The 22,146-nt window shown below is 43.2% G+C and overlaps 1 long non-coding RNA gene across 1 annotated transcript; it reads right to left on the bottom strand.

Moving 5' to 3' along the window:
* Positions 1 to 5,545: 5,545 nt before the first annotated feature.
* LOC128106384 (uncharacterized) lies at positions 5,546 to 10,549 on the bottom strand. Its single transcript, XR_008216684.1, has 3 exons — positions 10,453 to 10,549; positions 8,136 to 8,221; positions 5,546 to 5,760 (listed from the first exon to the last, which is right to left on the bottom strand). It is a non-coding gene; the product is annotated as an uncharacterized LOC128106384 (long non-coding RNA).
* Positions 10,550 to 22,146: the final 11,597 nt, after the last annotated feature.

The raw sequence follows: 22,146 nt of genomic DNA, 5'->3' as shown, positions 1-22,146 counted from the left end.
GTGGCTTGCTGTAGACATCATCTCAATAAGCCTTTTAAAAGATGGCTTCAGAGTACATAGGATGAGATTCTAGGGAAGACCTGGTATAACTCAGGGACTCATGGCTGAAAAGCATCCAACCTGCTGCTGCGGTGGGTTCCGGAGCCATGCCGAACCATGGGCCATGGGCCTGGGGAATGACACTGGTCTCTGGGAAAGTAACCAGAGGGTTGGTGCTGGAGCTAGCTCTGCTCTTCCTTTTCCTGGCTCCTTGGCAGTGGGGTGTGTGTGTGTGTGTGTGTGTGTGTGTGTGTGTGTGTGTGTGTGTGTGTGTTCTATTCTAAAGCAGTAGGAGTGAGATAGACCACCTTCAGCCTATGACAGCACTTCAGCCCCTAGTGCTGAGCGATGGCTCAGGGGAGCAAATCACAGTAAGTCACTGATTTGGAAACTGAGCAACATCAAGCCTTCTTTCAAAGATAACATGAATGAAAAATGAGCATTAGGGACAGAGGCTGATGTTGGTGATTGATTGCGGCTTCTTTGTATTTCAGCACAGGATTAGAGTTGAGGCGAAGGGAAGTGAAACCCAAGTCACCAGCTCCTGGCCTGCTCAGACTTCTCTTGGGCTAGAGTCTTGCCTGGATTTCAGAACCCCAGCGTCTTCCAGTCACACAGGAATGGCTTAGGGTTCTAGGAAGAGGGCAGGCATGTTTAAAATACACATGCATTGATTTTTGAGTATTTTGTTTGAAATGAGAGGGAGAGGAAGGAAGAGGGAGAGGGAGAGGGAGAGAGAGGGAGAGGGAAAGAGCGAGGGAGAGAGAGGGAGAGAGAGACAGACAGAGACAGAGAGACAGAGCAGAAAGCAAAATAACCCCCTATCCCTACTTCCTGCCACCTAGGGTTTTCTACCTGGATAATTCCACATTCTGAAGCCAGTACAGCAGGTTGGCATATTCTGTGCCTGATGGGCAGATACACTCACTTCACCTGTGGCAGCAAGCACACTTGGCCCTCTTGGGGCCCTTTGTGTCAGAAATACAAAAACTTTGTTAGCAATCAGCCTTGGATTAAGAGAATCCGAAATGGGAAACTGTCCTGGCTCAGGGTCCTATCTGAGCTGAAAATGAGAGGAAGTGGAGGAAGTGGGGTGGGGGTGGGGTGCAGAGGAAGCCCGGGCTAAGCTGGCAGTGCTCACAGCTCCAGCTCCCCCGGATGCGTCACCCTCCAGCAGCAGATCAAGTTCTGCGCTCTGGACAGTGGTTTTAGGGACACATCTTGTTACCTGTCACTAAAGGCTCATATCTCCCATAACATATGGACATTAAGTTCTGCCAATAAATCTGTGAGGCAGTGAAAGACTGTCTGTAGACTCAGCGACATGCAGAAAGTTATGGGGATTTTCAAAGTCCTCACACTGAGAGCGACTGGGACATGCCTCCATTCTCGTTTGGTCTCAGAAAGACACATACAGCACCATCTCCTGGGAAATGGCGTTAGCTCTCGGTGGGTGCCACCCTGCATGTCCCCGGTGTCTCTGCCCACCTGACTCTTACCGTGCACACAAGCCCGAAGCCGCTGGTGCTGCCTGTCTGAGATGATTTAAAACAAAAGATAATTTTTTGTGAACTTTGAATCCCTGAATTGCTAAAAACCTGTTTACGAACAGACACACAGATGGTGGTGTCTCGGGCTCAAACAACAAGTCTTCCTGCAGCACAGTCCCTGAAACAGGGTTTGCAGATGATGAATTCCTGTATGCGGGAACAATTTCCTGTAAATCAATGTTCCTTACTTTAGATTTCAACTTAATGCCACCCCCGTCCCCACCCTTGAAAAACAAATGGCAGATAAATTGCTTATGATGTTCCCAGGAAAGGGCCATGTGCTGCTGGGGGTGAGTTATTTAGACTCTCATTCATTTTTTTATTGGAATCCTGTATTTATGGATGATGTGCCAATTAAACTAACAGAGCAGAATACATCTGGCTACCTGTGTGATAGCAGATGACCGGGGGCTTGTTCTTCAGGCATGTTCTCTGCAGGATGCCTCCTGGTCAACGGATCACAGCAGATGGGGGCATTGCTATGGCATGGCTTTGTTTCTCCAGTTGTGGACATTCTCAGAGCTGTTTCAGCTGCTAGGGAGGAGAAGAATCAGGCTGCCCATTGCAGCTGAGGACAAGCAGGGCGGAGCCAGCTGACAAGAAGCCTTCTCAGCTCCAGCTGCAGTAACAGAAGCACAGAACGGAAGTGACTCCTTTTTCAAATGTATTAAAACACCTTCCAGTGAGAATTTACGAAATTGCTGTATGATCATACTCATCTTTTCAAACAGATATGGGCAAACCCACTCACTCCTCCTTTACTTTTCTGCTTGCATATGAGTGTGGTGTGCATGTATGTGGGCACATGTATGTCTGCAGGTGCACCTGTACATCTGTGCATGTTGAGGCCAGAGGTTGACAGTGGTTGTCTCCTTCAATTGCTCTTCAAATTGTAGACGGGGGCATGGTCTCTCACTCTGGCCCAGAGTTTGCCCATTCAACTAGCCTAGGTAGCCAGCTTGCTTGGTGGATCCATTGTCTCTTCTTGCTAATCACCTGAGCATGGAGGACTACGTCTTTCGTCCCAATACTCAGGAGGCAGAGGCAGAGGCAGAGGCAGAGGCAGAGGCAGAGGCAGAGGCAGAGGCAGAGGCAGAGGCAGAGGCAGAGGCAGAGGCAGAGGCAGAGGCAGAGGCAGAGGCAGAGGCAGAGGCAGAGGCAGAGGCAGAGGCAGAGGCAGAGGCAGAAGGTATCTCTGTGAGTTTGAGGCCAGCCTGTTATACATAGTGAGTTCCGCCACAGCCAGGGCTATATGGTGAGACTTTGTCATAACAAATGATTACAAAAACTAAATAAATGGAGATACATACTATGCTCATATTTAGTTGCCATTTTTTGGGGTCACCACTAAGCTCCCAAATAAAGACATAGAGACTTATTATTAATTATGAATACTAAGCCTTACCTTAGGCTTGTCCCACTAGCCTTTTTTTTTTAACTTAATTTAACTTGTTTCTACTCATCTACATTTTGCCTTGGGGCTTTTTTTTTTTGTCTGTTTTTCATTCTGTATGTCCTATTTTCCTGCTTCCTCTGTGTCTGTTTGGCTGGCTCCTGGGATCTCCCTGGAATCTCTTTTTCTTTCTTCTCCCCAACCGAAATTCCTCCTCCTATTTACTTTCCCTGCCCAGAAGTCCCACCTATACCTCCTCCCTCACAACTGGCCATTCAGCTTTTTATTAGACCACTCAGATGCCTTAGGCAGGCAAGGTAAAACAGCAACACATCTTTACATAATTAAATAAATGCAACACATCTTTACATAGTTAAAAAAATGCAACACATCTTTACATAGTAAAAAAAATATTCCACAACATTCACATTCAGAGATTGGAAATTTTGGTATAGTAAAGATGTCTGTACTCCGTAAATTGGTCAATAGGTCAATGTAATTACTTCTAAAATAGTGGCAAAGCTTTTAGACAACCTTTTTTTATAAAGTTTGCATATAAAAATGCAAACATTAGCTGGGCAGTGGTGGTACATGCCTTTAATCCCAGCACTCGGGATCTCTGTGAGTTTGAGGCCAACCTGGTCTACAATGTGAGTTCCAGGACAGCTGAAACACAGTTGTTACACAGAGAAACCTTGTCTCAGATTAAAAACAAAAACAAAAACAAAAAACCAAAGATGCAAACATTAGAGTAGTTAAAAGAATCCTGACATAGAATAGTAATATAGAAGAACGATAGAGTTCTTCAGTAAGCACGATTGTGTCAACTGGAAACAGAAATATAACCAGTGTGATGGGGCAGAGACCCTAGAAGCATGTCAACATAAACAAGTTCTTTAGTATGTGATAAAGTAAAATAATGAGAGTGTCTTTTCAACAGGTGATGCCAGGGTAACTTGATATCTACAGGTTAAATAAAAGTCAGATCTTAAATTAAAGCTCATATCTGCAACAAACATGAACTTCAAGTGGACCATTGATTTAAAACTCAGTGATTAAGAAAGAGACAACTAAAACAGAGTGGAGTGTTGTCACACTCCACTGAATATCTAGAAATAAAGTAGGGACAGCACCAGAGCACAGAGGTGGAAGTGAACCACTCAGACACTTCTGGTGGGAATGGACAGCTACTTTGGAAAAGTGTGGAAGTTTCTTATAAAATGAGACATCTAGTCATCATTCGGACCTGACAGTTACAACCTTTCTCACTCACCCCCAGAGGAATAGAAACCTGTGTTCACATCCATGATATAAGTATACATAATACATGATATAAGTATCATCTTTAGAAAGAACAGTATAGAAGCGGAAACAAGTCAATCATCCCTCAATAGGTGAGAGGTTAACCATATTGTCTTACATGCACACTATAGATTACTATTTAGCCAATGAAAGAAAGTACCTTGAGTCATACAGTGTAGATGACTGTCGGTGGGGTTATCCTGATTGAATATTTCCCTCCATGTGTGGCCTCATCCTGCTGTCCTTCCTAAGTGCTTTCTCGCCATTCCATTAATTGCTGTAGCTCTCATCTACCTGCCTTCTTACCATCAGACCTTTGTAATTATACCAGACCTGACCAGACAATCTGGGGTGTTCTTTCCCCCTTCAGATTCTTACTTCCATCTGCAGAGTATCTTTTGCCATGTAGTCTAATGTACTGGGGGTATGGAATTGGTGTTATTACATGGGTCTTTGTTGCACCTTTACTCAGTATATCACAATGCTTCTTTTTCCATTGATAAACATATTATGGATACAAATTATGGAAATGGAGAACAGATTAGTGGTAATAGGAGTGTACTTTGGATGGAATTCTGAGGAAGAATAGGAGAAACTGAGCAGAGACAGAAGGAAATGAAGATTTCCATCAGCAATATTTTTTAGACAATTAAGTAACACTAGATTTTATTTGTTGTGAGGAAGTAATAGACTAAGGAAATTTAATTTACATTAATGTCTCATTAATATCTAATATTTAATTTATGTTTGATAATTAATGTTGATAATTAATATCAAAATCAAATGATAATTTGATAAAATTATAATAATTTAATTTATTATATTTGATAAAAGTCACTTTGGACCATGGTGACTGGGGTTCTTTGGATGGGAGCTGCTTGTAAAAAGTATCTGGGTGGGAGTCTGTAGAGGTGCATGACTCTGACAAGGTCTTTTTTGCATCTCCAGTGAAAGACAGTTTCATGGGCAGAAGTGAGAAAAAGCCTTTGAGTAGATCCCATGCCAGTTGATGGTCATACACTGTTGAGAAGTGTTCTTCTGTTTCTTGGCCCTCTGGGAGTGGAATGTATTAGCTTTCTCCCACTGTAGTAAAGTATCTGAGCCTACCAACTTAAAAAGGGAAAGGGGATATTTTGGCTGGCTGTTCAGGTTCATGATCATCCAAGTTCATTGCTTTTATACCTGTGGCAAGGCAGTGCTTCACGATGAAGGTGTGTGGAGAGCAAATCACTCACCTGATGGTGAAGGGAAGGAAGGAGAATCAGGGTCTCAAGATCCTCTTCAAGGGCCTCTCAGGAGGCTCTCCTTCCTGAAGGTCCCACTGCCTACCAATAGCTGCATTCTGAAGACCACACATGAGCTTTTGCGAGCCTTGAGATCCAAGCTGTTGCTGGGAGGAATGGTCTCCCCAATGTGAAGTGGGCTTCCCAGTGGCTATCAGGTGTGGGCACTTGGCATCTTAGAGAGCAGCTGTTTCTAGGAGACAGGAAGACAGCTGTCAGTTCTAGTCCTTTCGGACATGTGGCTGATCTGATCCGCAAACATCCAATTCTCTGCCCTTATAGCAATCCACTCCACTCCCTTTACTTTCTCATACCTTTATTGAAGCTGAATTAACAACCTGGTCCTGAAAAACTCCAGGCCACAACCTCTCAAACCTTCATGACTACACCATTTGATTTTCTACATGATTCTCTTGGATCTGATGTCTACATCTTCAGACACAGACCGTATTGAACATACACATCACACCCCAATCACAACATACTAGACTGAAGGGTGAACCATTAATCAGAGAGCTAAAGACGGCAAAGAATTTGGTGCTTTCTGAGTATGCTTACAATTTCCTACAGGTGAGCAATCCACACAATACAGTACTTAGGAGTCTAACACTGTTCTCCCCAGGAGATTAAGAAACATTTGAGGAACTATGCCAACATTACTCTCCCATACTTGGCTTCTCATGCCAAAGGAAAAGGCCAAGGTTGTCCCTCTCCTGCTCATTGTTCACTTTTCTTGGGCAAATCACAGACTTTCCTTTGGCCTAAGAAACTTACCGAAATATCATCACCCGGTCTCACTTCCCCACCACCTGGGTACGAGATACTGCTGATTGAAAGCAGTGAACACGACTGTGGTCTGATTGCTAGTGAATGCAAAGATTGTGTCCCACCCACCTGGCCCTTTTACTAGAGGATTAATGTGTTGAACTGAGGAGGGAGATCCTATGTCAATGATCAGATTTACCAGAAACTCCATAATTCATTTCTCCCTGGAGACCTTTAGTTGGTAGGCATTCTGTTGTTCTGGTGTTTAATCCCCATTGGTTATAAAGGTGGAGAATTAAATGGGTTCTAAGTGACAACGCAAAGCCTCCACTGTCCTCATTCAAGCTTCTTATGGGCAGGAAATGGCTGGGTTCAGTATCACAGGGTCCGTATCCCTCCTCTACAGTTCCTTGCCGTGGGCATGTGCTTACATTCCCAAGAGCTTTCCCAATGTCTCTGCCAGACTTCCTTCACAAATGTCTTGTCCACTTTGGAACAGCCATGTGAGATGTGTCAGGGACACCAATTGAATGTATACAAAATCACTCTTTGGGTAGAAATGCCTCAAGTGTACAATATTACATGCTTGGTGGAACATGCTTTGAAAACTGATAATGGCACCTCTCTGGGACTCGGGTTGACATGAGGCACAGGGTGATGTCTGTCCTGGAAGACATGCAGCACCAGCTGAGAGCATCAATTCCTAGGCAGTCACAAGATGCACTTAGTTGTCCTCACACTCATCTTTGCCCAGATGTTCCGTGTGTACACACACACACACACACACACACACACACACACACACACACACACACTTGCTTCCAGTGCCCCCACACACCCAGCAACTTCCCACTTTCCATTTTCTCTGTTATTTTGTCTCCATCGAACTCATTCACCAACTTGAATTCTAAACCTTAGTTTCTAATAGCAGATGCTCTCTACTGTCAACACCCAATTCCAGTTGCTCCTCCTTGTCCACGCAGCAAACGTTGATCATTTAGAACTGAGCAATTTGCTTCCTAGGTTTTTCCGCACATGTTGGCGAGTAAACCAGCATGCTTTGCCCGGGGTTCAGAGACCTTTGAGAGACACAGACAATAAATTGGAAGCAAACCCATGAGTGAGAAAGAATGGGCAAAGTGGGAGAGTAATAGATAGAATCCACGTAAAGAAGAAAAAGACATTTAAATAAAAATCTGAAAAATGAAGGGAGGGGGGTATCCTTTGGAAATGAGACTGGGCACCTGGCAGAGGGGACAGCCTGTGTGGGCTTTGGCACATCCTTGTAAAAGTTTACTATGGCTATGTGGGGGAAATCCCTGGGGAAAGATGGAAGAACAAGTATGGCACTCAGAAGAAAGCTGTGGGAATAGTCCAACATGGACGGCCCCAGCAGAGGTGGAAAGTGGAAAGAAGTGAAGACATGAAGCAGGGCTTTCTCTGGGAAGGACAGAAACAAACAACCAAGAAAGGGCCATTCCCAGGATTCTGCCTTAAGAGTTGGGAAGAAAGGATTTCCAGTGACGTTAGGGCCCTGCCTGCCTCCTCCCAGCTGTTAACAGGTTTGAGCTGGAATGTGCTCTCTGGGTGCATATTGTGGGAATGTGGTCCTTCCTTTGCCGTGCTGTTCTGCAGGCTGTGGAGGCCTAGGGTCAGATTGGCAGAGTGGGTTAGAAGGGGCAGGCTTTGAAGGTTATGTTTGTCCTTGTTCTAATCTGCCTTTCTCTGCTGTCTGTCTGCAACCATACACAGGCCACGGCCTTGTAGTCCAGGCATGACGATGCTCCAGTGGGCTTTCCTTACCAAGATAGCCTGGTATCCCTCGACACCAGAAGCCAAACAAGTCTTTCTTCCCTTCCGGGGTTTTGTCAGATATTTTGGTCACCGTCCTGTGGAAAGTAAGTCACACATTAACCTAGTGCCAATCACCCAATGAAAGCCCAAAAAGCATTTTTTTAATGGTACAGTTCACTTTATCTTTATTCACTTATTATTTTGAGACATGGTCTCACTGTGTAGCCCCAGCAGGTCTGGAACTCATTATGTAGGTCAGGCTGATCTTGAATTCAAAAATCCGACTCCCTGTGCCTCCCAGTGCCTCCCAAGTTCAAGGATGAAAGCTAAGGGTCACTGTGCCCAGATACGGTTTACTTTATATCCACCTATTTGATGGAAAGTTACATACTATCTTGTGACATTTCTTTTTTTTTTTAAATCAAAGATACTAGATGTCTCATCAGATAACTAGTGAACGTGTATAGTAAATCTTCATTCATGTAATATTCTACTCCTGGTTAAATAGACACGTATTATCTAGGGTAATAGTAACTTGGCATTCATTCCTAAAGAATCAATATTGCTGTGGCCATGTTCCTTACTCATATTATAGCCCAGAAAAAGAGCGGGAGATCCGCCCTCTAGAGAAGCACCAAGGCTACACTGGAGCCATGGGTCTGGAACGTAGGAGCAAACTGACAAGGGGAATTCTGGGTAGACCACATGTTGCACAGCTAATGAGAGGCAGAGGCAGAGGAATCTGAACTCGCTTGTCAAGGTTGAGATGAGAGTAGGTAAGTTGTAAAAGGAGAAGCCCAGCGAGCTCACTTCCTGTTTCCTGTGGTTTAGATTGCGTGGATGTAGCTCTCAGGTCAGAATACACAAATGAGTGTAACTCCAATCCAGCAGTTCTCAACATGTGGGTCACATATCAGATATCCTGCATATCAGATATTTACATTACAATTTATAACAGCAGCAAATTTACAGTTATGAAGTAGCAATGAAATAATGTTATGGCTGGGGGTCACCACAACATGAGGAACTATATTAATGGGTCACAGCATTAGGAAGGTTGAGAACCACTGTGGGGCTCTGAGAGTCTCTGGGTGACGGGTGGGTGTGAACATGACTCAGCTGGAGAGTGTTCCAAGAACCTCCCTTTTGAGATCAGTCCTGGTCCTGGGATGTTTAAGCAAAAATGTTCAGAAGGCCCCTACTTGATGTGCTGGTATAGGTGAGAGGAGTGAGAAAACCCAGCGGCACATCTTCATTGTTTAGCAGGGGACTCTTTTGTTAAAGAAAAGACAGCCTTGAGGATGGATTTTTCTTTGGGCCGCCAGCTCACAAAAAAACAACGTGGAGATTTATTATTAATTATGAATGCTCGGCCTATATTTTAGGCTTGTCCCACTAGCTCTTATAACTTAAATTAACCCATTTACATTAATCTACATTTTGCTTCGTGGCTTTTTCCCTCCCTTCCATCTTGCAGCTCCTGTTTCCTCTCCGTGTCATCTGTCATCCTCTCCTCCAAGACCTCTCTGTCTCCAGAAGTCCTGCCTAAGCTCTTCCTGCCTAGCTATTGACCATTCAGCTCTTTATTAAACCAATTACAGTGATACATCTTCACAGTGTAAAGGAATGTTCCACAACACAGTCTGGGCTGGAGGTTAATTCAGTGGTAGAGCCATTGTTTTGCATGCAAGAGACTCTAGGTTCGATCCCCAGTACTAAGAGTAATGATTATGTAATAATGATAATGATAATAAAAGAAAAGAAAACAACTAGTCTTTGTATAAATGCTTCTATTGTAAAAACATGTGCAAAAAAATTGTGAAATCAACTTAGCGGTTTAAGCTTCTGTTGTGACTAACACAGCAAAGCAGCAAACAGAGGCTATTCAGTTTTTCCACTTTGAGGAAAAAGAAAACACAATCTCTCCAACCCGTAATTGGAGCACATGATCCCGAGCTTGTTTCTGGACCAGAGGAGTGGTCTGGTTGAGATGCTGTTGGCCATCAGAGAGAGTGCTGCAGTCTGGTCCCTTAATTACTGCAGCTGAATCATCTCACTGGGGGAAAAGAAAGAACAGAAAATCCAGTGACTCCAATTAGCTGCAGCATGGCTCTTTGAGGAAGCCACAGATTTGGGACACAAGCATTGGTTGGCTTTGCCACTCGGGCAGCACCGGCAGTTTGTGTCACTGATTCCAGCCACTGCCCTTTGCTGTCTGTCTGGAGTGGAACGGAAGACATGTTCTCCTTGACTTCTCAAGGTAAATATCACAGAGGAAAAGCAGACACTGGGAGTGGGGAATCCGGATCAAGACACCACTACCTACTGTTGTCTGTGTGGAGGAGCAAGCTTCTAGACCAGCAGTTCTCAGCCTGTGGGTCAAGATCCCTTTGGGAGTCTGAGACTCTTTCTCGGGGTCACCTAAGATCATCAAAAACACAGAGATTTACATAACAGTAGCAAAATTACAGTTATGAAGTAGCAACAAAAATAATTTTATGGTTGTGGTCACCACAACCTGGGGAACTATATTATTAAAGAGTCACAGCATTAGGAAGGTTGAGACCCACGGCTGTAGAAGGAGGTACTTCCTTTTTACAGTAGCAGTTTACTGCACATGTACACACACACACACACACACACACACACTGCCTTCTTTCAGGTCTTTGCTTCCCCTCAGTGACACTCAGACTGGCTGCTTAACTCCATGTTTTTCTGGGGTTATGAATTTCCTAACAAAGGCACTCAGTTATAATAGTAGACTCTGTTGATGATTTATTTGTACAGTTCCTATTAGGCAAACATCTAAAGTGGTCACTGCCAAAACAAAAGTTGTCAATGCAGTCCCGTTTCACATTCTATTTGAAGGGATTTTTGAATTTATACTTTTCCTTGCAAAATAATCAAATGTTGAGCACTAGATGTTTTGTTTCCCAATGATGCTCTTGAGCCTCCTCCATGGCTCAGCATGGGTTTCCAGTGTGAATTTTTGATCCTATTCAGATGAGTCTCCTGATTGATTTTCTTCTCCATTTCTCCCAGGAACCAGGCAATCACCTACTCCGAAAATTTACTCATCTGTCTAGATCACTTCAGGGTTTGGAAATCACTTCACGAGAGCAAGCTGAACTCAGTGGTTACTACCATGCCACATGGTGGAACTTTTATCTATGAACATATATTCTCTTCAGTTCAGGAATAGACTTCCAGTCATGATCTGTAAGACTCACTAAGCAACATTTTTATCCAAAAATAACCTATGGCAACTAAATTATGGTGCCACATTGGACAATAGCAATAGAAAATCTATAGGGTTTGCTGTTGAAAAGTCCATTAATCTATGAGTTTTTCCTTAAGAGGCTTGATTTATCTCCCAGTAGCAACAAGAATTTTTAATAGGCAGGGACATACTAGTTATGCTGGAATGCATTTCTCTTAGACATTTATTAAATCTGTTGGAGATCTAACGCTGGGATATTGCTTTTAAGAGTGATTGCCTAGCATGCACGACGCCCTGGGTCTGAGCTCCAGAACCACACAGACATGGACATGACAGCCAACAACTATCTCATCACTCACAGGTGAAGACAAGAGGGCCAGGAGGTCCCTCTCCCTTACACCCTGAGTTCAAGGTTATTCCTGAGTTCCGGCCTCAAGACCAACCAACCAGTTTATTGAAGGTTTAACAAAGAAAGGAGACAGCGTGACTCTGCTTCCTCTGGTGGGTGATGCATGCCAGGAATCATAACATGCCAGGCTAAGCTGAGAGGTCCCTAAACACGGATCTCCTTCCCCACCTTCCAACAGCCTCATCTCCAGACCCACCGGTGAGATTGTCCCTTGGAAGGGAAACCCACACATTGCCTCTCTCCCTTCCTTGTGAGGGCTGGGAGATGAAGCTGGACCTGCTTGACTTGAGCTCCTTTGAGGCCGTGGTTTATTTTGGAGACAGGCTAAGCTGTAAACATTTTTCAGTCTCTGTTTTTATTACTTGGCTAAAATATAGAATAATTAACACCTCCATGAAAGTGTTGAGTAGGGAATGAATAGGTACTCACCTATTGTAAATTAGGTCTCTAAGAAATTGGAATGCCCACATCTAATTTTTAGAGTGTATATTTAGGTTTTAGAAATCAGTGTTTATTCCCTGTACCTGCCCTTAGGTGATGTACATTAAATAAATATGTTAATGGTTGGGGAGGGGAGATGAAGGATTCTGAAAAATGGTGCTCTTTCTCCTTCTCCCAGCCACCTAAGTTCCTAACTCATAGACATTTCCAGGATTTAAACATTATTAGCATGGGGCCAGGTGGAATGAAGGGAGGGTTCATTAGTTAGTCTAATTATTTAGGAACTGTGTTTTATAAATAAGACCCAGGTCCACTAAAACAGGAAAAATATGCATTACTCACAGTTCTTGCTGAAAGCTGGGAAGAAAAGTGTGCAATATTTCAGGACTTGTCCCTTCACTGGAGTGAGGTCTCAACTATGCTGTAGAGAGCATTGAGAGTACTGGGTAAAGGTGGCCTCCATTCCCCCATACCATCTGTATCACTAGACACTTCCATAAGCACTGTTAAGATAAAATATACTTATGTGCCTATCACTTTTATTTGATTAGTTTTCCCCTTCAAAATAATCTATTTCTTTCTGGGTATCTTTTCTACCTGTTGCTTTGAGAATACAGGATGATGAAAGAAAAGCCATTCACAGAAGATTAAAAACATCACTTATTATGAAATTTAATTTTCCATGATTAAATACAATTCAGAAAGAAGGTAGCGCCGCCATGAGTTGTTTTGTTGATGTTTGCCCAGGCTGGAGCTGGAGACAGCTGAGAGGGCCTCAACATGAGCTCTGAGAGGATGTGGGCTAAGGGATTCCGTGTTTAGACAGATGGCTTCACACAGTGTGTCCAGCCAGAGAAAGCAAGAGTCTGCCTGAAGCAGTGGGCCATGGGGGAGCAAGTGGAGACTTTTGCACCAAGTGTGTGAGGTCATTGGGAGAGCCGAGTCAAAAGACAGAATTCTCGGTCATCTTCGACCACAGAGAGTCACTAGGAAGGAAGCATCGTTCCAGTCATCGGTTGGATAAATGGCTTATTTTTCTTTAAAGACAAGTATTTATGAGAATGAAGTCATGTTAAGAAGGTGTCAAAATATGAAGCAGTCATGACAGATGAGTGGGAGGAAGTGGTGAGGGGTGTTTATCCACGCACTTCCTCCCTATCTCCTGACCTCTGTGCATTCTTAGTCTAGACCTGGTTTACTGACTGGGCTGTGTTCGGCGTGTCAGAGAATGTGGTGATGGCTCACTGGTGCCTGGCACAGGATTGGGAAGAGAAAGAGCAGTGTTAGTGCTCCCTGGTGTAGAATTAACTGCTCCAGACTCCACTTTCTTCATCCTGAAGACAATGCCAGCCAGAGTTATGAGTTATTCTGAGCCTCAGGTGTAACCAGTGAGAGTATTGTTTCAGGGTTACCACGGGTACAGTAAGTTCTCTTGCTCCTAAGACCATTCTTGGAATTCAAGTAAATGAAAGCGTCCGGCTTTCTCCATTATTCAGCACAGCACTCATTGTACATTGGTATCAGGGATTATATTATTACGTTTCATTTACGTAATGCAGTGATACCTGATACAGTCTCATGGATTAGAGGCCTTTGTTACTTGACGTTTTAGAGTTTAGTCTCAAACACAGACACTGCATAACTTATAGGAAAGGAAAATACACACTTTAAAATGTCTTGAAGACATGTATCTATATGTATATATATATGTATATATATATATATATATAATTTTTAATATGGAAAGTGTGATGCAGACTCAAGTAGCCAAAAATCATACTTTAAGCAGCTGCATCAGTGAAAAAAAATCTCCACAATAACAAGCTGGAAGGATCTTTGAGACTTCTCTAACTTCCCAACTACCCCTGTGTTCACTCAGGTCCTTCTGTGGGCAACTTTCAGACTTGTTTTGCAGTTCTGTTATTAAATGCTCCAGTGCAGATCTCATGCTCAATGGGTGATCTGCTCGAGGGCAGGTCCAAGTTTTGTGGGACCTGACCCTTATAATTAGGGCTTCCTTTGAAAGAAAATGGATTTTCAAAGCCTCTTAAGTTTTCATATTTTACATAAACCTAGATATCTAACACACTATGAAAACCTTCACAGAAGTTCTGGAAGAAATTTGCAAAAAAGGAGGAACTCAGAGATGTCAATTTTGCCATTTTTTTAAAATATTTTTTATTTTTAGCAGTCAGTTGTTTCAACTAACTTTTTAATCCTGTTAAAGTTAAGGAAACAGCTCCCGTCTGGGCGTGACCTCAGGTCAGAAAGAAATTCAGTGAAGTTTGGCTTCATCTATCACACTCTTTGGGGATAAGAATCCAAATATCAAAAACATACCAGTGGGTAAATGTTTAAAGTTTGCTTTCAAAACAATACACGCTCACCTCTGAAACAGACCCTCATAAACATGCGTGTATACAAGAACAATAGAAAGTAGTTTTCAGTGATAAGATGTCCTGGTCTCTGGAAATGTTAAACTGTGTCACTCACCTTTCCTCGTGTCTACCCTTCTTCCCCCTTCACCTTCCTCCCTCCTCCCTCCTCTCTCTTCCCTCCTTCTTCCTCCCTCCTCCCTCTTCCCTCCTTCTTCCTCCTTTCCCCTCCCTCCTCTTTCCTCCCTCCTCCCCTCTCCCTCCTCCCTCTTCCCTTCCCTCCCCCCTCTCCCTCCTCCCTTCCCCCTCCTTCCTCCTCCCTCCTCCTAGTCAGTCTTCTCTTTATTTTCCCTTTTCAATCTTGTCCTCCCCACCCAATGCAGCGTTCTTCCTGTTTCCTCCACTTTCTACCATTTTCTCTTCTTTCTTCTTCTGACCACATATTAAAATTTCCAAAATATCGCCGGGCGGTGGTGGCGCACGCCTTTAATCCCAGCACTCGGGAGGCAGAGGCAGGCGGATCTCTGTGAGTTCGAGGCCAGCCTGGACTACCAACTGAGTTCCAGGAGAGGCGCAAAGCTACACAGAGAAACCCTGTCTCGAAAAACCAAAAAAAAAAAAAAAAAAAAAAAATTTCCAAAATATCACCGCTAAAGTGCTGACCACAGTAAACAGTTAGGTCCATTACTCCTGTACATCCCATTCTTATAATAGTTATAATTTTTATATTTCATTTTTATTTTATGTGTGTGCGTGTTTGCCTACATGCCTGTGTGCCCACAGAGACCAGAAGAGGGCGTCATATCCCCTGGGACTAGAGTTACAGATGCTTGGGAGCTGCCATGTGGATGCTGGAAATCAAACCTGGATCCTCTATAAGAGAAGAAAACACACTTAATGGCTGAGCTTCCGAGTCCTGATGCTTAACAATTTTTAAAGACTACTGGGCAAATCTGTATTTATTGTGACTTCATACAAGGATCTGAAGGTCAAGGAATTACTCAAGAAGAAACAGAATCACTGAAAATAAGGTAGTAACTAAATTCCCAAAGCACAGATCCGAAGTGTGAACATGCTTGATGACCTCCAGAGCTCCACACCAGAAAGTGGACACTAAGCACACAGATGAGGTACAAATTCTGTCTTTAATTTTCGTCTGGGAAGTTACTCTGTTTCAGCTTTTTTCAAACTGGGTATTCAGGTAGGTTTTCAAGCTTTGAGATGTTTCCCCCCTGTTAAATGTCATCTTCCCAGCATTAAAATTCAGAAACATTGTTTTGCTAAAATTTTTAAACCTGAAATACTTCAAGTCTCAGAAAACTGTCTAGGAGGCACACAGAGAGTTCTTTCAATTCAACCTAGCAGATTTGCTGTATTGTTTCTGGTCTCTAGTCGTGTTAAAGAAACAGAATGGTTTATATAAACAGTTAGAGTGCGCTCATTTTTCCTTTCTACTGTAGAATTCATGTTCTTGTCGAATTCATTTTGTGGCTTCATGGCTGTTTTCTGTGGTTGCATGTTAAGTTGTACCCTTCTTTCCCTGGTAACAAATGAATTAAATGCCCTGCTGTACTTACCTGATGCAATTGTGATGAGTATCCCAGGCGACAGAGCAAACTCACAGAAAAGAGATCCACGATGAAGGTCATTAATCAATTAACTGTACTGTCCAAAAAGATTGACTACATACAAATTTTCTATTTCTTCAGTAATATATGGTGGGAGACGGGTGATGGATTTCACAGTTCTGACTCATCTATTTCTGACGCAGTCTTTTTTTTCAATTACATGTATTATTCATGGGTGTTGGTGGTGCTGTATGCTCCAAGGTGCATGTGAAGGCCACAACTTTCAGGAGTTCTTCTACCATGTCAGTCCTGAGGATTGAACCTGGGTAGTCAGGCTTGAATGCAGGTGCCTTTACCACCTGAGCCATCTTGCTGGCTCCTTGACACAGGCTTGATGTTCTTATCAAATCACGGAGTAACTGGGATCTGGGACAGAAAGCCTGGCTCCCTTGATTTGGCTGCTTGGGGAAGCCAGCAGCTCTGGGTCTAGTGTGAGCATTGGAAACATATGAGATGAAATACCTTTTACACATTCTCAGAGATGGAACAGAAGCCAATGCCGAGTAAAGAGCAGTAGACGAAAGTGGGGAACTGGACTGTTGAAGATAGGAAATAATAACTACTTATGATTTCAATAAGGTTACATAACTCATTATAGCCATTATTATCTAAACGTAAAGAGAAACTACATGCTATAAACACATACTGATACAGTTTTAAAGTTTTTGAGTATGAGTGATATTTCAGTTTTTAAAAAATATCCTAATGACCATGCTCTTGAAGGATGAGTGAAATAAAAGTGTAGTCATAAAACTGAGATGACATCACCCATGAATGAATTTGTTAATTACTTCACCCTTACTGACCTTTAAGATATTGCCTGATATTCTAGCCCCCGGCCCCCAACACACACACACACACACACACACACACACACACACACACACACACACACACACACACACACACCCCTTTGGGCACATCACTCTGCATCTGGCATAGTTAGCTTCAGTTGTGAACTTGGTACACCTGGGAGAAGGAAGCCTCCACCTGGGAACTGCCTCCATCAGACTGGCCCATAAAGTGTCTGTGGGAGTATTTGGGGATTGCTCATTGATGTAGAGGGCCCAGACCACCGTGGCTGGCACCATGCAGTATAAAGAAGGTAGTTGAGCAACCGTAGGAAGCAAGCCAGCATGCAGCGCTCCTCCATGCTGCCTCAGTTCCTCCCCCAGATTCCTGCCCTGAGTTCCTGCCCTGACTTCCCTCTATAAAGGGCCGTAGCCTGTGAGCCAAGTAAACCCCATCCTTCCCCAAGTTGTTTTTGGTGAGCATTTCATCACAGCAACAGGAAATCTAACTAGGATAGCATCTCTAGACACCATGAAAGCATTTGTTTAAAAGAGAGTTACACCATACCAAAATGTGGGAATGAGAATGCCCTTCACCATGGTCACCTGATGGCAAGCCTGATATTAAAAAAAAAAAAAATCATTTAGAATGTTTGCAAATCAACTTGTAACTTAGAACACAGAGTTAATCTCTTTCTTTCTTATTTATTTATTCTGCAAGGACTCTGCCGGGTTTGTTTGGTACCTAAGAACTTAAGATCTGGTTGAAGAGTTTTCATCTCCCCACTAGGGTACAGAGTTACTGGTAATGACCTGGCTTTCAAGCCCTGCAATCTTCAGCTCGTTGTTTATTTGGAATGGGTCAGAAAGCCAGGTTCTGTACATCTCTTGAGCTGTGGAGATGTGCTTCTGAGCTTCCCAGCTGAAGTAAGATAGACTAAGTTAAAGTATAGAATCTTCTTAAAGAGACACGCCCTTCCAGGTAACCTTTTCAGATACCCACACCCTCAGGTACTCCTTTTAACAGAATGTTCTACAGGATAACAAGGCTTGTCAGCGGTCTGTGTTTGGCAAATTTATCTACTGGTTGCCCAAAGGGCACGGGTATAAAGAGAACTGTTGCAGTAATGACAGTTAATGAGTGAGCACCTCATGAGTATACTTTGCTTAAGTCTTGGTTTATCTAATACACTAACCCCACTTCTTGGCTTTCGCCATTCACATTTTATAGAGGAAAACACTGGGGATTGGAGAGATTAAGCACTTTTTCCTGGAACAACCATCATGTGAAAAGTCTGAGCTTGAACTGACTCTGATTTGCTGATTTCAGAGCTTGTCCATCAAACCATCACACGTCATGGGGGCTACGGGCTGTGGAGTAGATAACACTATCTTGAGTGTTTCATTTCTCTTGCTGTGAGATAAAAATATGCTGACAAAATTACCTGTGGGGGAAAAAGTTTGTTTAGTTCACAATCCCAGCTCTGCCAATTGAGCAAAATTTTCAGAAATGCCCTTTGTTGAGATTATCAGACTGAGAAACTTTTTATTTGAACAATCATGCAAGCTGAAACATTACAAAACTCAGTGTTGTATCATTGAGGGTGATGGACCCCAAGACAGTTATGAGATAGAAGTATAATACGAATGTTTTTAAGTTAAAATATTAGTATATTGGAATTTATGAATGGGAATCAACTGTTTAGAATATTCCAGAAACCATGGAGGAATAGCATAAGAAGTGTCTGAAAGGATGATAATTGATGCTGGTGGTGGCACCGGTTGCGGCGTGGAAAGGTCACAGTAATGACACAACCCAGTATTAGTATTCAGAGCTTTATTAGGAGGAAAAGGGGGTGGAGAGAGGGGACCAGGCCTGGTGAGAGAGAAAGATGGTGGGGTGTGGGAAGAGGGGAGCAGAGCAGATCAGGGAGCCAGAGCAGAAAGCAGAGGGAGTGTGGAGTCTACATTCAGCTTTTAAGGTACAGATTGCATGACCATGCCACGCATACATAGTTGCCAGCGGCCCCTGATGACGTAAGATGCAAGATCCCAAGCTGCACGTGTGCAGGGGTAAGGGCAGGATCCTAACAGTATCACTCTAGGCAAGTGATTTTATCTTCCATTCTTCACTTCTCCACTTTAAAACAATATATACATTGTAGATCTGTCTGGGCATTTAATCAGTTGCTACATGTAAAACACTTGATCTGGACTCCCATGTGCTTAGCGTTCACTGTCACCTCTCATTATTATTAATGTAAGCAGGAGCGACAGAAAGACTACTCCGGCTCGTCTCTCTAATTTTCAGCCTTAAGTCTTAGTTTAGAACGTATCTTTATTTCCAGATAGGGTATCAGGCCTAAAGCTCTCAACCTCACTTCTCTGTTAGAAGAGTGTGATTATGTTCAATCTCCGTGACAAAGTTGATTGTCTTTCGGCAAATGGAAACTCTTTCTAATACTTACACTTTAAATATGAGTTAACTACAGTGTTCAAGCATCCTCAGACTCCAGTTTCATTACCTAGGAAAGGCTCTGATGGGGATCAAGATTAGAAGACAATGGAGAAAATGCTTACAAGAGAATCCCAGGAAGAAAAGGAAGGAGAGGACACTCACTGTGGGTAACTTGAGAAGAGATGAAGAGGCAAAGTTGGTCCTAACTACAGGGGGTCCTGAAGTTATATTTTCACTTTGTTGTGGTGTGGAAGTGATAGGAATGCAATATAAATCATACTTTGAATTTTTATATTTTCCCAGGTCAGGGATATGCTATCCCCATTTGTCTTGAGACCCCAGGCTTTAGGGGGATCGTAGCTTGCAGTAAGCCTGATGGTCTGGAAGGGAAACATGAACATTAGCTGCCCTGTCCTTTGCTGCTAAGGTGTGATGTTCATAGGTGGGTTGAATGAATCTTCTATTTGGCGTATTTTCAGGCTTCAGTGGTTGTGCCCAACACAGCTGAAGTGCAAGGTGAGTATCCACAGCAAAAATGTGGTCCAGAAGCAGTGGATCCTCAGTGTTCTGGAGCTGGTATCGTGCTGAGTTTTAATCACCCCAGACATGATGGTGAGGAGGCACGGAACATTGTAGACACATAGAGGTCTGCAGCAAGAGGGTCTTCTGGAACTAGAGAAGAAAACATGGCTGTCCTGACCCTGCAGGAGGGAGCTGGAGGAATAACAACTCGAAGCCTGACCCCACCCCATCTCCACAGCTTCCTCCTTTGCCAAACCCAGCTGGAAGCCAGGGGATATGGGGCCTAAGGGGTCTTCATCCTCAGGTCAGTTTCTCCTGGCTGATTGACCTACACAAGGGTAGACTAAATCTTAGGGCAAATGAAAAAGAGTCTAGTACTGGCACACTGGCAATAAACATGGCAGCCAACGATAAAGCTGTTGCCTTTTCTCCCCTCTTCATCCTCCTAAAGCTGGACATAGAGATTGCTCTTCAAAGGTTGAAATCACATCAACAAAAATCCCACTTCTCCGAGGCATATATGGCTCTTGGGTTAACTTTGCTTAAGCTATTTCCATATCTAAAGAAAGAAGGTGGGAGCTGAGGAGATGGTCCAGCTAGTAACTCACTGCACAGTGGAAGGACCTGTCTGACACCCAAGAGCCACGTAAAGAAGCTGGGAAGGCTGGGATGGTATTCTTGCCCCGGTGCTGGGCTGGCACAGATGGTAGATCCCTGGAACTTCCTCCTATCCTAGCCTAGCCTGCGTGGGAAGCTCCAGGCCAGTGAGAGACCCTGTATCAATAAACAAAGTGGGAGGGCACAGCAGTTAATAACTCTTGCTGCTCCTACAAAGGACCCAGGTTCCATTCCCAGCACCTACATGGTGAGTCACAAGTACCTTTAACTCCCGTTCCAGGAGATCTAATGCCCTCTCTTGGTCTCCACAGACTCTTGTACATTCATGGTGCACAAAAATGCATGCAGGTGCACACACATGTGCATACACATTAGTAAGTGAATCTTAAGGATAAAACAAAGCAGGCAGACACCTATGCTGTTTTTCCACCTCACACACTTACATGCACACACACAGGCACACAGGCACACATATCCACATACACATGTGCACATAGGCACACACACATCCACATGCACACACACAAGTACATACACAAGCACACACAGGTACAAACATTCACATGCACAAGCACATGCACACACATCCGCAGGCACACACAGGCATACATATGCACATATACATCCACATGCACGCACAAGCACGCACATACACATGTACACACATAGGCACAGAGAAAAAGAAGCTGGCTACAGCTCCTGCATTTTAATTACATAGTGAACTGTCCAAATCTCTCTTGTATCTTTTACTTAGCTTTGAATCATAAAAAAAAAAAAAAAAAGCAGACAAATGACCCACTCCAGATACCAACTTTAGCAAGCTAGAGTATGTGTGTTTTTCTTAAGAATTTCAGGGGTTTGAGTCATTTTATCACAAAATTATTATAGCTTCACATACTTCCAAAAAATAGTTTATTCAAGAATATAAACAATGTGGTGGGAATGTTTGGCTGTGTACTAACTAATAGTTATAATTTTAAGTACATTGTACAAACACATGGTGACCCAGCATTTTTCAGAAGGGATAGTATAGATCTTAATTTCATTTTGTCTCTGTGGTAAACTGTTGAAAAAATGGTAAAATATAGCCGGGCGGTGGTGGCGCACGCCTTTAATCCCAGCACTCGGGAGGCAGAGCCAGGCGGATCTCTGTGAGTTCGAGGCCAGCCTGGTCTCCAAAGCGAGTTCCAGGAAAGGCGCAAAGTTACAGAGAAACCCTGTCTCGAAAAACCAAAAAAAAAAAAAAAAAAAAAAAAAAAAAAAAAAAAAAAATGGTAAAATATGGCTATATTTTCCTGCATTTACCTGCCTTGTCGAGTAAGCCTGAGCAATTACAGCAAGTACAGCCAATAGGTTTCAACAAATAATTAAAAACCCCTGCTTTCACTAAAGATCATAATTCATAAATATTCTATTATTATGTTTATTAAGTCTGTGAAAAATCACAGCTAAACCTGGTAAGGCTTTAAAACGAGAGGAGGTGATTCCCTTCGTCCCTGAGAATGTTATGTTGTGGCTGAGTATAAACTTACTCCCTCTGTAGCTATAAAACACAAGA

The sequence above is a fragment of the Peromyscus californicus genome, unplaced genomic scaffold (assembly GCF_007827085.1).
Source record: "Peromyscus californicus insignis strain IS unplaced genomic scaffold, ASM782708v3 Scaffold_9__1_contigs__length_137607984, whole genome shotgun sequence".
NCBI classification, from domain to species: Eukaryota; Metazoa; Chordata; class Mammalia; order Rodentia; family Cricetidae; genus Peromyscus; species Peromyscus californicus.
Note: the sequence above shows the minus strand (reverse complement) of the source record. Positions and strands in the feature narration are given on the sequence as shown.